Source organism: Ovis aries, chromosome 13, assembly GCF_016772045.2.
Source record: "Ovis aries strain OAR_USU_Benz2616 breed Rambouillet chromosome 13, ARS-UI_Ramb_v3.0, whole genome shotgun sequence".
Lineage (NCBI taxonomy): Eukaryota > Metazoa > Chordata > Mammalia > Artiodactyla > Bovidae > Ovis > Ovis aries.
Window position 1 is genome coordinate 15725253 of NC_056066.1, and position 6000 is coordinate 15731252.

Sequence of the window (6000 nt, forward strand, 5' to 3'; positions counted from 1 at the left end):
GGCGCCGCTTCCCGGGAAGCGTGGCCAGGAGCGGCCCCCCGGACCCCGAGGGAGGGAGAGAGAGAAAGGGCCCAGGCGGGACTGGAGAGCTAGGACCTGGAGCGGGGCTTCGAGTAATTGCACGAAAACGACAGGCTTCAGCTGGTGTCCACTGGCAGGTCGCGGAATGGCTGAGACCAGGGGTGAGGTCAGCAGAGCAGTGGCCGAGAGCCATGGGCTCTGCAGCCAGATTGCCTCGTGTTTCGTTTCTGGCTCTACTACCCACCAGCTGTCAGAGCTTGGACACTTTAATTTTCTGTATGCCTCAGTTTCTTTATCTGTAAAGTAGCATTTTAATACTTGCCGCATAGGGTTGTTACCTGGAGTATTGATACTCAGTAAGTGCAGAATAACCATGCTTTCAATAAAATGGCATTGCGTCTGACAAAAGTCACATTTCTGTCTTTTTCCAAGAACTTAGTCTAAGTGCTCATCAGCACCACTTTAAATAGGCTACTGTGTAAGATCCCATTGCTGCTTGAAACTCGGATGCTCCTCTTTTGTCCCATCTTTCTCTAGGTCAGCGTTCCTTTTTTAAGATCGTGGAAATTGTCAAGAGTTTTCGTCTCCAGAATCTTCCATCAAGAGGCTCCATAAAAAGATGAATGATGTAAACTTTCCAATACTGTAATTAGCTGACAGCTAAATGATTTATGCAATAGGAGCTAGCAGAGTTAGGGTGTGCTGATATCTAAAGGCTTCCTGTCCTTCATTCCAGGAACTAGAGTTACTAAAGCTGGCAACTCTGCATGGCTGCTATTATCTCTCTTTCCAGCTTCTGAAAACTGACACCAAGAAACTGGGTGTTGTGGGAGAGGAGGGGTGGAGGAGGAGGCAGGGTCACTGGGCTCTTCCAAAGGATTCTTTTTCAAGAACCTAGCCTACCCTTGGTTAGGTCTCAGCCTTTAGGCGTCTCCTTATAGCTCACAAGTGGTGTGACCTTGTTTGTACACTCTAATTGTATACTTCCCTTTGGGTCTGCCTTCATACATTTAAGCCAGATTTGTGAAGACTAGTGTTTAATGATTCTGATCCAACAAGAGCAGGACTTCCCTGGTAGGCCAGTAGTTAGGACTCAGTGCTTGCACTGCAGGGAGTACAGGTTCCATCCCTGGTTCAGGAACTAAGATCCCACATCCTTCAAGGAACAGCCAAAAACCATGAACAGTCTGATACATGAAATGAATTGGAGTAAAAACAGATCGGGAATTGGCAGGACATGGGTAACTTTTTCAACACCTAAACACTTCTCCAAAAGCTGTAGAATGCTTTCATGAGGATCCTGCAGATTGGGATATCTTGAATCTCTAAAAGACAGGAGCCCCCACTGCATGGGTAGATTGCTTCCCACATGGTCGGCCCTCAATAAATGTTTATTGAATTAAATCGCTGTTTTTGTGGTTGAGCTCTCATTTCAGGTGGCCTTGGGGACCACAGACTCACAGGAGATGTTACTCAAGGGACTTCCTTGAGAACTTCATAAACAAGGACCTGGAGTCACCAGATAATGAGTTAATAGGATTTGGGATGAACAACCCCAGTCCCAGGCTCACTTGGCAAAATGAAGTGGAAATTTCAGATGTTTTTTTCCATAAATTTATATGGGTAATTCTTTGAAAACTTTAGACCTAATTCTGGGCAGCACTGATTCAATTTAATACTGCAATTATAGCATGATTAACGTTCAGAAAAACCCACATTTTCTCCCAAGTCAAAGTGTCACCAATGAATTGTGTCATCTCAGTATAAAACCTGTATTCATTCTTGAAAAGTGAAAGTAGCTCAGTCCTGTCTGACTCTTTGCGACCCCATGGACTATACAGTCCATAGAATTCTCCAGACCAGAATACTGGAGTGGGTAGCCTTTCCCTTCTCCAGGGGATCTTCCCAAGGAGTCTCCTGCATTGCAGGTGGATTCTTTACCAACTGAGCTATGATAGGAAGGTATAAATTTAGGAACTTACCATAATTTTTTAAAATTAATCATCTTGGAGCTATTGTTAAGCTGTAAACAAATGTGTGTCTTTATATCCCCAGCATAGCATTTGACACATAGTAGTCATGTAAATTCACTTATCTAGGGCATATGATAAATACATAGAATTTGTGTCAATCATTGGCAAGGAAATAGAATCATTTTTCCTCTAAATCAGGTATGGGCAAACTTGTTTTTAAAGGGGAAAGAGCAAACATGAGAACAGCCATACACAATATGTAAAAGAATGAGTGTGCCTGTATTCCACTAGAAATTCATTATGAAAATAGGTGGATCTGACCCACAGGGATGTATTTTACCAATCCCTTAAATAATTCTATTTGGATTATACTCACTCCAGTTTTACATTCATTCCAATGAAATGCCAGATATTAAAATACCCTTTAACTGAAGAAAGCATAAAAGCCTGATATTCATAAATCACCAAAAAGTAGAAAAAAACATGGAGTTTTATGTTATCAATTAAAATATTTCTCAAATAACAGTTATGTCTCTCACATATTATGATGGAATAAGATAAATGGTTATTTGCACTTCATTTTTGCAAAAGTTACGCTAACGAAAAAAACTTAAAATGTTGCCAAAGGTAAAAGTATATGTTTAAATCCTCATAGGATGTCGTAATAACCAAGGCCAGAAGCACAATTTGTGGTGAGAACAGAAGAACATAGGACATAAAGGAAAAAAATCTCCAAAGCAAATCATACACCCTTCACTATTGTCTTCAGAATATGGATGAAATGGCGGGTTCCTAGAGTCTCCTGCAAAATGAGAATTTGAAATGTGAACCCAAGGCTAATGGATTAATTTAATTTTTTTAATAAGGGGAAGCAGATAGCTCCCTAGAGGGGCCAGTTTTTTGGTTTTAGTAAAGCTATGGAAACCTTATGGCAGAAAGCAAAGAAGAACTAAAGAGCTTCTTGATGAAAGTGAAAGACGAGAGTGAGAAAGTTGGCTTAAAACTCAGCATTCAGAAAACTAAGATCATGGTATCCGGTCCCATCACTTCCTGGCAAAATAGATGGGGAAATAATGGAAGCAGTGAGAGACTTTATTTTCTTGAGCTCCAAAATCATTGCAGATGGTGACTGCAGCCATGAAATTAAAAGACACTTGCTCCTTGGAAGAAAAGCTATGACCAACCTAGACAGCATATTAAAAAGCAGAGACATTACCTTGCCAACTAGTCAAAGATATGGTTTTTCCAGTAACCATATATGGATGTGAGAGTTGGACTATAAAGAAAGCTGAGCACCGAAGAACTGATGCTTTTGAACTGTAGTGTTGGAGAAGACTCTTGAGAATCTCTTGGACTGCAAGGAGATCCAACCAGTTCATCCTAAAGGAAATCAGACTTGAATATTCATTGGAAGGACTGATGCTGAAGCTGAAACTCCAATACTTTGGCCACCTGATGTGAACAACTGACTCATTGGAAAAGACTCTGATGCTAGGAAAGATTGAAGGCAGGAGGAGAAGGGGACGACAGAGGATGAGATGGTTGGCATCACCAACTCGATGGACATGAGTTTAAGTAAGCTCTGAGAGTTGGTAATGGACAGGGAAGCCTGGCATGCTGAAGTCCGTGGAGTCACAGAGTCGGAAACAACTGAGCAACTGAACTGAACTGAAAGCTATGGAAAGCCTTGCAATGCACATTTTTGTGCTCACGAGCAGTAGTACTTTCTGAAATGTCATCAGAAGCCATCAGTGCTTTTCCATTGGTTAGGAAAATCAGCTCAAATGACACTGCATATAATTGTCCTTAGTTGTTGAAAACAGCTTAGGCCAGTCAATATCTGTACCGTGTATAAGTGACAAAGCAATGGATAATCAGCACCCATATCCACACTACTTATATTGAAAACTTACCCTAAAAGAGAAGTTACTGCTTGCACAGAAAGGAAGAAGGGTCGATGGCATGACGGTGAACCCCATAAAACTGTATGCAAGATGTTGTGTACAGTTTGTTCCTTATAACATTCTGGGGTTGTCTTGTTTATTAGTATACTTGGGTTTTTTCTGTCTCTGTATCATAAGAATGGACATGCTGTGAGACTAGAAAAGGGATCTGTCTTCCCTACTCTATCCCTTGGTCCAGATCAGTGTCTGAAATATAAAATCAGTGATCTATAAATAATCATAGAAGAAATGAAGGAAGAGAAGGAGGGAAGAGAGAAGGAAACAAGGGAAGAAAGAATGGAGGAGGGAACAAAAGTAAACAAATATACATTTTTTCTGTATAATACTGTATATCAACTCTACTTAAATTTTAAAAATACATTATTTTTCTTGGAAAACAATTTCCTAACTTTTCTCATATGCTCAATAGGGTGTGTGACTCAAAAGAAAAAAAAAAGGTAGGAATGATTGGTTTACAACTACAGGGACTGCCTCATTATCTCCTCCCGTCTTTTGTTCGTAAGCCAACCTGATCCTGATTATATACCAGAAGGGTTATCATGGTTTGCCAGAGACCTATAATAATGTCACAGCATTTGAAAAGCCTGTCCTTATATTTTTATAGCTTTAGAGAATTTCTCCTGTCTGCTCAACTCAGAGTTTCCTTACTTCAGCTCTACATTTGACTACCTCTTAGATGTCAGTCATTCCGTTTGTTTTTTGCCTGTGTTCAAAAGTTCTAAGATATTGAAAAAAAAAATTGAAGTACAATTTCAAGGCATTTTTGTCTCCATTGCAGGGCAATAAAACTTTTGTCTCTGTGTATATGATTTTTTTAATTTACTTTTAAACTCTGTAAATATATATCTATATATGTTGTCTGAGAGTTGTTTTCAAAGATGACCCCACCCCTCAATGAGCCATGCCTCCAAACATCCACATCCTTTCTTATCATCCCCCTCTTGAATTTGGGCTGGGCCTGTGACTCACTTTTGATGAAAAGAATCAGGTAGAAGTGATGTTAGGTGATTTCTAAGGCTGGATCATAAGAAATCTTTCTGCCTCCACCTGGGTCTCTGGAATATGTATTTTTAGTGGGCTTTCTCCCAGAACTCAGCCATCATGCTATAGAAAGCCCAAGCCAGAGAGGCCACACACAGGTGGCTTGAATGATAACCCTGGCTGAGCCCTTGTATCAGCTGCTAGCCAGATGGGTGCACCATCTTGGACATTCTACACAGTCAAACATTCACTGTGCCTTTAGCACCAGCTGTGCAACCGCATGAGAAACCCCAAATGAGGCCATCTCAGTCAACCCATGGGACCCACAGAACCACGAGAGCAATAATAAACTATTTTAAGCCATTGAGTTTAGTACAAGTAACTGGAATATATTTATTAACATGGTGTTAAAGCTATACTTACATTTTAGCTAAGATGTTGATGAACAAATAACTTACGATTAACAGAAGTGCCATATCAGAAGGTCAAGTTGTATTAGAAGAAGGTGAACCTAACATATTTCGATCATGCTTTTCACTACTAAGTTGCTGATTTTTTGTCTGGTTCTTTCCTTTGACACAGAGTGATATGCTGGGCATTGTGAAACAACATGACAGACAACCTTTTGGTGTCTATAAAGTAAATATACTTGTAAGTACATTTGACATAAATAGATATGAAATAAGTCTTTGCCCGAACGCTTTGGCTAAAGGAGTGGTTACAAAAGGGGTTACAAAAAGTTAGACCAAAGACACACTTAAAATAAGACAATAGATGAAAAAAAATTTTTTTTAATCTGCTCAGCTTATCTTTTCTATTCGCTAATACTTAATTAAAAATGCAGTCCAGTGGTTTGGGCTCTGTTGTCTCACTGCCAAGGGCCCAGATTCGATCCCTAGTCAGGCAAGTAAGATCCATATGCTATGCGGGGTGGCAAAAAACGAAAATTAAAAACGAATTCAGGTCCATAATTCCTGATCTGTAATTCTGAAATCAACAAAGCTCTGAAAACCAAAAATATTTTTGTAAATAATTTACCACCTAAACTCACTGGGTAGCAA